The sequence below is a fragment of the Acartia tonsa genome, chromosome 8 (genome assembly GCF_053477335.1).
Source record: "Acartia tonsa isolate MP-2025a chromosome 8, ASM5347733v1, whole genome shotgun sequence".
Taxonomy (NCBI): domain Eukaryota; kingdom Metazoa; phylum Arthropoda; class Copepoda; order Calanoida; family Acartiidae; genus Acartia; species Acartia tonsa.
The window spans coordinates 28,866,223-28,878,072 of NC_137267.1; positions in this window are offsets into that span (position 1 = coordinate 28,866,223).

Genomic DNA, 11,850 nt, shown 5'->3' on the forward strand with positions numbered 1-11,850 from the left:
AATAAAATATTATGAATTCTATTCTACCTTTAAAAGCTTTAAATTGAGGGAGAATTAGAGTAGATTAATAAACAATAAATGAACCTTTCCCTAATTATCAAGTGCGTTTTCTGTTTATACCAGAGATTGCATAATTCTTCCTCCAATGCAATGTGTATGTTATAATTGAGTTTTAGGTTTTGTTAAATCTATCTAAAATTGACCTCTCCCTCCCTGAACTTTCCCCACTTGAATCATTTATATGTTCTGTCATCACTTCTTATCTCTCTACTTTTATCTCTCTTTTTATCTATTTCTCTCTCATTATTTCTCAGTCTTTATATTCATCAATTTCTTTCTTTCTTTTTTTCTACTTTCTTTTTTATTATCTATTACTAGCATTTGTTTCTCTTTTTCTTCTTTTTTCTATTTTATTTCTTTTTTTCACGTTTTCACTTTGTAGTAGCACAGCTACCATGTAATTCACTTTGCCTGTCCGTCAGTTGATACGTAATGCAATTGGGGAACTTCCTTGGTCTATCAGTATGTTGGCCATGATACAAAATACATATATTACATTATATTGTCCTTATTTAATGTAAACGTTTCTAGCTTATTATTGCTGCGCTACATGCAGATATAACTGTCCTTGTTATTTTTAGAATAATGATTTCAGGGTAAACGCAGTAGTGACAAAAGTCGGGTTGTATAGAATATTATGTTATTTCTATACAGATTAGGTTAGGTTAAGATATGAATAAACATATAAGCCCCTAGCAGGCATTTAAAAACCTTTAAGCTGGTTTAAAATAGGTTAGGTTAAGTGAAATTTCAACTCCGACGTTTGTCACTCCAGGATAATTATACTTTACTGAATTATTTTTAAACCTATTTGTGATGATAGCTTTGATAATAAAAGAATTTAAATATTATGGTGAAATGTCAAAAAATCTAATCTATAGGAAAGGTATTTTAGTTTGGAGGGAGGGGGTGGGGAAGCCCCCCTGCAAAGTGTTAAATTAGAATATTTCCTGAACATCAAAGACAGTTTGAATTTAGTTATTTAGAATATCTATGAGTAATATAAAGGGTGAGCAAAAAAAAATGCGTACCTTTTTAAAATTGAAATTGCGCGGCTTGTGTTAATAGTAGAAAAATACTACGCATACCGTTAGAACCGCTAAGAAGTCTATTTTTAGGAAATATAAAAACGATTCCTGTGCTACGCATAGTTAAGGAGCTACGTGTTAAAATGTCCTAACTGACTTAAAACTTGACTTGCGAGTAAATTTTGGGACATTTTACCATCTGGCTCCTAGATTATTTGTAGCACAGGAACCGTTCTTATATTTTCAAAAAATACAGTTCATAGCGGTTCTAACGGTATGCGTAACATTTTTCTACTATTAACACAAGCTTCGCAATTTGAAATTTAAAAATGTAGGCATCTCTTTTTGCAAAATATCTTCTCTAATTTTTAGTTATATTTTAAAATTTACTCGCAAGTCAAGTTTTACGCCAGTTGGGACATTTTAACATGTAGCTCCTAAACTATGCGTAGCACAGAAATCGTTCTTATATTTCCAAAAAATAGACTTCTTAGCGGTTCTAACGGTATGCGTAACATTTTTCTACTATTAACACAAACCGCGCAATTTGAATTTTAAAAAGGTACGCATTTTTTTGCTCACCCTTTATGTAAACAGAATCTATCCTAATATTAAAGTAACAGGATGTAGCTTAAATCTGATTTACCGCTGGATCGACAGGATTCTAATTTACGGTGAAGATTCTTATAGTTTCAGGGAAGGTCTATAATTATTTTGGAGGGGAACACCTTTACCCTCTCAAGAGAAATCGCCCATGGAAAAAATTGGTGAGTATTGGTGAGTATCCGCTAGTACATTGATATATCAATAGATAGATAGATGCAGATTCGAGGTATAATAGAAAGATAGATTTTTGTAACTTTCTTACATATGTATACTTAAACCTTTTCTAATACCCTAAATTCAATTTTAAAGAGTTTTACATACGTGGAAACAAGGATGACAACATCCATTGAAACATCTAGGGGAGATATTAAAAATACAAACATTTGAAAAATGTGGATTCTCAACTGCAATTGTGCTACTCATAGATATTTAACTATTCTTATTTAAGCAAATATAAACCACTTTACTATATTACTAGCGGCTACGCCCCTAGAGGCTTCCAGGGGCACGTGAAATTTTTGATTTCTCTTGGGAGGGTGGTGGGTACCCTTCCCCAAAATAGCCATAACCTGCCTAAGACTTATAAGAAGCTACACCGTAAAGGAGAACCATATCGGTTCACATCTGTCGGAACACCCAGACAAACAGAAAGCATATATATAAGCATGACCTACTCAAATTCCGTACTCCGTAAACACATAATAAAAAGTGACAGAAAATGAAAAAATTTATGTATTTCCAAATATATTTTAAAGTCAGTAATCTCTTAATATCCAACCCGCGACCGTGGCTCAACACGTAGCGCATCCGCTCGTCGTCGGGAAGGTGATAGGTTCGAATCTCGGGCCGACACCGCGTCATAACTAAAGACGTTAAAAATGGTTTCTACTGCTGCTATGTCAGATGCGCGACATAAATAGTTAGAGTAGGGGGAATGCCTTGGCCCAAAACAGGCGCAACTCGTGAGTCGTTACCATGCATAGTTGGGACTTCTCAGACAAAGGTCGTGCATCACAGAGAGTTGGTTGTCTGATGGATGTTACTTAGCCTAATATCCTTGGGTGTTTGGACAGAGAAGGGTGCGTTAGTCATCCTTGGTTCTCCTGGATTGCTGGACCAGGACCTAGACAGTACATCAAGTCGATAAGGTCCGGTACTGCAATCCCGCCCGTACGAGGTAATCTAGGTAATCTAATCTTAATATCCAAGAAGGAGTAAGGAAGATAGTCTGGAGTATCAGTACGTATGTCTGTCTGTCCACATGTTTATTAATATCTCATAAACGACCGTAAAAATGTGTCTATAATTTAAAGGGTGGTATTGTCTTGTCCGATTGCAGGGCTTGTTTAGGCTATTTTGTATTCTTTTTGTACAAAATGTTCTTTTTTTCTATTATTGCTGCGCTAGTATCTGTTAAAATATTCTTGTCTGAATGTTAATACTTTAGGTACTTAACTAGGCAAATGTTTTAAATATAACAATTAGTAAGGGAGATAAACTGAATCTTTCAGAGAAAGCCCTTTATAGTGCTTTTTATAAAAAATGACGTCATACAATGGAAATGACCAATGCTAGGCAAACAAACAGACTAAATTACCAATGACAGCTCAGTATACAATACATATTAAATGACCAATGGAAGGCCAGTGTGGCGTCATTTTTTATAAGGACTATAAAAAGCCTCCTGTTATTGCAGTGACTTAGTCCACAAAAATTAAGATAATTAAGGGGGGATAATTACTGCCCCTAAAACCTCCTCGCATTATGTTTTTTTATGATTTTCGAAAACAGTAAAAGTGTCTAACTATGACGTCAGAAAAAATTAACAATTAACCAATGAGAGGCCGCTATATATTTTACCATTGTGAATACTGGCTTCTCATTGGTTAATTGTTAATTTTTTCTGACGTCATAGTTAGACACCTTTTACTGTTTTCATGATTTTCCATTGGTCATGTCTCCAGCATCAGCAAAATAGCTTTAGACCTGCCCTGGACTAATTATAAGCTTCGCTGAAAGTTGTAGACTTGTTAGGAGGAAGGGAGTGGTCTTTGGACCTTAAATTTAAATGGTATTCTATTCTTTTCTAAAACTAAAAAACTTTAGGCACTTTTATTTAATTTTGATAAGTTGGTTCAAACCTGTAACCAATAATTTATACATAAGGAATCAATTTGTTTATTATTATCGGAAATAAATATACATACAATAAATGATTTTCCATTTTCTTATCCCTTATTACCCCTTGTCTTAAAATCTTTAGCCAAGAGATTCATTCACCATTTTATAAAAAATAATGTCTAACTAAACTTCAAAATATTTATAAATAAAATTTTAACTTATTAATTAAAATTGCTATCTATCCATCTATATTTAGTTAAATAAAAAAGTTAAACTAAAGATTTACACCTTATTCTTATTACAAGACACAAAGCTTAAAAATGCTCCATGTCATTCCTTCTTCCAAGATTAGTAGACAAACTCAAAAATGGCGACTTTGAAACTATTAAAACTTTATTTTGAAGAAAAAATAGAATTAGAACATAAAGTGGCAAATAGACTAAGCGCTTTGTCTATAAGTTACCTGTTTAAATTTGCTAAGTCTATTGGTGACATGATAAGAATGATATAGAAAGCGGAGAGGCAGACAAAGTTACTTATATTTCTAGTAAAAATGAGAAGTGTCTATATCTTTTTATACACACAGGTCCTTTAGGCTTACTTGAATACCAAAAAGACTCATATCAAAGCAATGCGACATTGTCATAGAATCTTCTTACAAGGTTATCTCGATGAATACATGTGGAGAGATTGCTATAATTATAATTCATTCAACCAGATTGCAATTCAATATAATATGTATTACTTTAGCATCTAGCATCTGGTAGAATAGATATAAAGAAAAGATATACATTATGAGCTTTTTAACAAGTTAGCTAAAATTGAGTATACCTTCTTCTTTACCCTTCCTTCCCCTCTCTTGTAATTCAGGAATGAAAGTGCCTAATCCGGTTCTTTAGTGTGTGTGTGTGTGTGAGCGCGTGCGTGTGTGTGTAGTGTCACTTTTTGAGCACCAAACAATGCCGAGCTTTTTGTTTGCAAACACCTCACATTTGCCGCCAAAACTTGATCCCTAGACTGTGATTTGCTGGATAAGTGCCGCTTCAGACGGAATCCTGGACTCTGATTGGTCGGGACTTGTTGAGAGCTGATATATTAATTTGGCGGCAAGATTTGGGTTAGCACAGTTTTTTAACGTTTATATTTAAATCAAACAACAATGTATCTATAATACAAAGTAGAACGATGTCTGTTCCCTTGCCTGTCTAATTCTATCTGTAGCTTAAGAGCTCGATAACCACTAAACCTATTGGGCTCCACTCTTCAGGGAATATACTATTCATGCTTTTAAGCTATTTTTAAAAATATTAAATAATTTAAAGGGTTCAACTGTTATTTTGATAAGTATATTAATCTTTCTATGTAAATCTCAATAGGTCAGGGCTAAGTAAAGCTACACCTTTTTATTATTAAATATATACAATATAAAACCAAAATTTGTTTAGGAAGGTTTTACCTCCCCCTTCACCTTCATTCTTCAATTAAAATCAATCTTTAACCCCCAAATTATCTTTTGCAATGGTTCAAAGACACAATAAAAACTGTCCCGAATTTGTATTAATTTTGAGGAACACGACTCCAGTGACGTCATATTTTTCTTTCCCGAAAAAGGGAAGGGGGGAAGAAAATCTCTTCAAAAGAGATGGGGAAAACCCCCTTTTCTTCCATCTCTTTTTTCTTCCCCCCTTCCCTTTTTTTTCTTTCCCCCTTCCCTTTTTCGGGAAAAAAAAATATGACGTAACTGGAGTCGTGTTCCTCAAAATTAATACAAATTCGGGACAGTTTTTATTGTGTCTGGTTCAAAGCTTTTAACTTTATAAAAAAAATCAGGTGAATTTTTACATTTCTTACACCATAACTGTTGGGATAACACCCCAAATAACACTAAGTTTCACTCTAGTAATATTTTTTTTTTTTTGGGGGGGGGGGGTAGGGAGCTGGTAGATTTCCGCCAATTTACCCTTCCCAAACTTGACCAAATTATTAAAACGACTGCGGTGTAATGTTGTAAAATATTAGTGTAAAATCTTTAAAAATCCGTTCATGCCTAATTCTTTTTACCTTTCTGAATAGGTTGTGTGTATATATATATATATATTTGTATGTTTGTGCTTAAGAAGCGAAGTTATTATACAATAAGATTAATCGTACGTACGTCAGTTTATACAAAACTAACTTATTTTAAATTTAACTTGAAGCGCCCCAATGATTGTATTTATTGGGGGTTTATCAATAGGTTGTATCCACCTACTTAATTTTTCTCGACACCCCCCTTAAGCACCCTTTGATTAAAAGAGTTCAAATTTAGAAGAAAAAAATAACTTTAGGGACCCTTTTTAACATGTTTTTAGTTCCTATTTTTTTTCATAGTGGTTGATGCCTCAAAATAGATAAAAACCTTACCAGGCAATATTAGTATTAATCTATCAATATAGAAAGAGTTCAGAGAAATTTTATAGAAAATAAGAAAACATTGTACTACTTTAATATGAAGCAGCTCATAGCATACATTTTAATTGACCAAGGCAATGGTAAAATATATGCTGCCCTTTCATTGGTTATTTGTATTGTACAATGGCAATTTTTATGGGCCTTATAAAGTGCTTCGCTTAATATTAGAACCAATAAGCACAGGGGCGTCCAAGCTTTTTTATTTGGGGGGGTAAAATTTTAATAAAAATTTTGGGGGTGCTCATTTTGGGGGGGGGGGTAATCTTTATTTCAAAGAGGCGTTTTTTTTTATTTGGGGGGGGGGGGGGGGTAAAATTGAAAATCACCCCTTTACCACCCCCCCCCCCCCCTTGGACGTCTATAAATGATCATGCAAATAAAGTAATAACAGATCTAATATAGACCCATATTTAAAGTAGTCTTAGCTTCGCTTTCATGTACTTTGTCTAACTTGTTAAAAAGTAGAATGCTAGATGTTTTGAGATTATAATACCAGTCAAATCAACTTTTTATAAAACTTCAATTTAATAGGACAAGCATTCCAAAAAAAAGAAATAGAGTCAAACAGGAATGACTATGATTTAGATAAATTAATAGTGTAATAAAACTTCAATTTTATAGAGCAAGCAAATCAAAAATATGAAAGCAAAAAGGACATATATTTGAACTATGCAAGCAAAGTTTCAAATTAATATAACAAATATTACAAAAAGAATTAGTAGAACATTTAACATATGTACATTGAAATAACTTTTTGCCAAGTACATCCCCTCTATAACTAAACATACTTGTTTTTTGGCTTTTGCCTTTCGTGGATGTTGTCAACCTTGTTTAGATTGAACTTAAAGTAAAGCTAAACAATATTCAATTGTTTGTTAACATTTTAAAGTTTTTCCATTATAGCGCAGCTACTATATGTTGTAAATCTACTTATTTGGTTATTCGAATAAGACCAACCCAAGGCATATAATAAGGTTCTCTAAAAAGAACAGTTCTTTTAGAGATACTTTGTTTCAATAAAAACCTTACTACTTTATATCATAAACCTTTGTTTTCAATTAAATATATTTTGGTTTAAAGGTTTATTTTTCCTAGCGGTGGTGATTTTTCGTGGGAGGGTGGAGGTACCTTCCCCAAAATAGGATGCTGTACGTATTGGTGCAAAAAATGGGGACAATTTTTAAATTGATTTGACGGGGCTGTTTATTTCAAGTGAGGGGAAAGAAAAGGGAAGGAGGAAAGAAACCCCCTAGAAAAGAGATGGGGGTATGACGTCACACGCCAAAACAATTTGAAATTTGTCCCCATTTTTTGCACCAATACGTACAGCATCACACCCAAGAAGTGTATCTATGTCCGTCCATCCGTCCGTTCAGATAAAGCTACAAATTTCGCAAAATAGAAGCTTTCTATAATGCCTATAATAAATGACAATACAAATGACCAATGATACGCCAATACACAGACTAAATTACCAATGGCAGGCTAGTATACATTTTAATTGACCAATGGTAGGACAGTATGACGTCATTTTTTTTATAGGCACTATAAAAAGCTTCCGCGAAATATTGACAAACATAAAAAGTATTTTGTGGAGAAGCTTTGCTTGAAGGAAAACAATGGGTATAACAATAGTTAGGACACATTTTTAACACTAGCACATTTTATATTTGAATGTGTCCTTTTCAAATCTATTCAAACAAAAATAGCTAACTACTTTGTGGTCTATCTATCTATCTTAATGTAAATCTATCTATCTATTTATATATCTACCTATCTATCTAAATTTTATCTACTTTTATGATTTTGTATTAAAGTTATTGGTGGAAAAGTTCGGATACTACTAGTTTATTCCAACCAATCAAGAGTTTCTTAAAGACTTTAGAGTTTCAAAGCCAATGTATTACAACAAGTGTTTTAAAACTTTGTATTAATAAATTTCCAATCCAATGTCCCCTCCCTAGCTCCCTGAATAATGGTCATGAAATCTAAAATTGATTAAATAACGACATATACCCAGAGAGTGAGAGAACAATGGACTCTGCATTACACTTTTTCCCAAAGTCTTTAAATAACGTTTTCTTATTCGTTGGATTAATAACTTTGTATAATCATTGGGGATGTACCTCAATTGTTGACTTATCCCTTTAGATCCCTGACAAAAACCAATATTGTATCAGTAATGGCAACTTTTTTTTAAAAAGGGAAAATAGTCGAGAATAGTTATTTCTTTCAGCGTAGTATAAACGGCTTTCCGCCGATATAGAATGTACAATTATAAGATTAAAACCAGTTTTTTAGCCCGGAGGTGCCGAAGGCACGGGTTAAATAACTGTACATTTATATTCGTAGAAAGCTGGATATAATACGATGCTAGACATAGTTTTTTCGTATGGATGAGAACCGGTTCCTATCCACCGGATTCGAATGAATACGAGAATAGTTATTTCTCGCATCGTATTATAAACGGCTTTCCGCGGATATAAAATGTACAATTATAAGATTAAAACTAGTTTTTTTAGCCCCGAGGTGCCGGAGGCACCGGCTAAAAAAACTGGTTTTAATCTTATGATTGTACATTTTTATATTTGTAGAAAGCCGTTTAAAATACGATGCTAGACATAGTTTTTTCGTATGGATGAGAACCGGTTCCTATCCACCGGATTCGAATGAATACGAGAAAAGAAATTATAAAACTAATTGTCCGAAAATTATTTATTTTAATGAATCGATATAATTATTTCAAATTATTTTTTAATGTGTTTTCATGCAATTTGTAGAAATTTCTAACATTTCATAAAACACGTGTCTAAATATCTAAAAAAATTCTACATATGTAATATGTCCGTTTGTTCCTAGCGGATAGCTCGACAATTTACGGTATAGTCTGTCTTTTTTCGTCTGAAACGTTTAAGGGACCGTAATTTTTTCAGCTTTTGTTTAAGTTCTCCTTTTTTGGGGAAGCTTCACGTAGGTTTCGGGATGGATTTAAGCTATTTTAGACTTTAACCTTGGGATGGTTTTACGATATTTTTTTATCCCCTAGTATAACATAAGTGTCTGTCTCTCCGTCAGACTAAAAATGATAACTTCTTATTTTTTTTTACTTCATTTATAATATTACAGTTTTGCTTTTTGAATAATGTCATCCTGGTTTTTTAAAAAAATTATATCAAATCGAAGATGTACTGAATTTTAGTTTCCGAAAGTGTACCTAGCTCCCGCGTACTGTCTCAATATTTGCTACTAGCTAAAAAAGCTTCAAACTTAAAAAAAATTAAATTTAAATGTATAATGTATCAATCGTTTATACATTATATCGCTTTTCCCTTTGACCGGAGTAACTGAAAATAGCGTTTGCAATAGTTGGGTTATCTGCTGTACAACTTTGGAAATTAGGAAAGAAATAGGCAATCCATTTTCAGCACATCAAATCGAAACATAAGCTCATTAAGCAATGTGACCAATATTCTCTTAAATAAATCATGTAAGGGTGCTTAATTAAGTTTGTCTCAATAAGTTGTCAATAAATAGTTTTTCTTTTAGTGGTATGTCCATCTTTAACGGTTAGCTCCTATAGTTAATTTATGCTTTTTAGAATTGTCCTATCTATTTGAAACTTGACATGTTAATTTCTGTAACAGTTTAATAATTGCTTATAAAGATTTTTGTCATCCTTGTTTTTATTCTTAATTTTGTAAATATATATCACTGTCTTATTGATTTGAATGATTTGAGATCAAACTATGACACTTTCAAAGTTGAGAAGATCAACGTACTTTTGTTCTATTCAAACATTTAGTTGCTTTTAGACTCTTAATTTCAAAAAAATATTTTTAAAGTCCTCAGCTAATAAAAAGTATTATCATTTTCTATTTTTATTATGGGGGGGGGGGGGGTGACATCCTCTCCTAATAATAACTTAAATCTTGAAGTAACAGTAGATAAATTCCCTGAATGTAGAGCCAAATTGGTCCAGCGGTTAGTAAGCTTTAGCTCATCCAAACAGAAGAACAGACATCGTTTTACTTTGTATTATAGATTGGATATATCTGTTAAAAAGCTAATATAAAAATGCAAAAAGTCATATTTTGATTGTTTCTTTGCTTAATATGGCAACGGTTATTTTCTAAACCCGTATAGATATAGCAAAATAATCCCTTATTTTTAAAAAATTCTTAGAATCTTAATATTAATAAATAAGAAAACTTTTCACCCTCCTTACTATGAAACATCTTATTATTTTGAAATTGAATCTATTGATTGACGTGTACGTACGTCCTGTATTTAACAATAAGAAGCTTGCGCCCCCAGCCTCTTGGGTCACGGGTGGGTGTAAAATTGTAAATAGTCTTCATCCTCCTCTTCCTTCCCACACTAACAAGCTGCGCCCCTAGCCTCTTGGGTGGGTGTAAATAATCTTCATCCTCCCCTTCCTTCCCACACTAACAAGCTGCGCCCCTAGCCTCTTGGGTGGGTGTAAATAATCTTCATCCTCCCCTTCCTTCCCACACTAACAAGCTGCGCCCTTAGCCTCTTGGGTGGGTGTAAATAATCTTCATCCTCCCCTTCCTTCCCACACTAACAAGCTGCGCCCCTAGCCTCTTGGGTGGGTGTAAATAATCTTCATCCTCCCCTTTCTTCCCACACTAACAAGCTGCGCCCCTAGCCTCTTGGGTGGGTGTAAATAATCTTCATCCTCCCCTTCCTTCCCACACTAACAAGCTGCGCCCCCAGCCTCTTGGGTGGGTGTAAATAATCTTCATCCTCCCTCCTTCCCACACTAACAAGCTGCGCCCCTAACCTCTTGGGTGGGTGTAAATAATCTTCATCCTCCCCTTCCTTCCCACACTAACAAGCTGCGCCCCTAGCCTCTTGGGTGGGTGTAAATAATCTTCATCCTCCCCTTTCTTCCCACACTAACAAGCTGCGCCCCTAGCCTCTTGGGTGGGTGTAAATAATCTTCATCCTCCCCTTCCTTCCCACACTAACAAGCTGCGCCCCCAGCCTCTTGGGTGGGTGTAAATAATCTTCATCCTCCCTCCTTCCCACACTAACAAGCTGCGCCCCTAACCTCTTGGGTGGGTGTAAATAATCTTCATCCTCCCCTTCCTTCCCACACTAACAAGCTGCGCCCCTAGCCTCTTGGGTGGGTGTAAATAATATTCATCCTCCCCTTCCTTCCCACACTAACAAGCTGCGCCCCTAGCCTCTTGGGTGGGTGTAAATAATCTTCATCCTCCCCTTCCTTCCCACACTAACAAGCTGCGCCCCTAGCCTCTTCGGTGGGTGTAAATAATCTTCGCCCTCCTCTCCCTTCCTCTAGAATCCTTCATATTATTCTAGATAGACTAAAACCTGTCCATAGGTAGTATAGAGCTACCCAGAAATTGTAAAACAAATTTGTATAGCCATTTAGGGGGTCTTATTTAACACACAGAACAATATAACTATAATATTTTTCTCTTATTTGTTGTTTGTTTAGAGTTGAAAATTTTGAGAGTTTTGATAATGTTTTGTTTTCCCTTTTATGTATGTTGTCAATATATTTCATAAATCAATATTTTATATCAAATATTAGGAA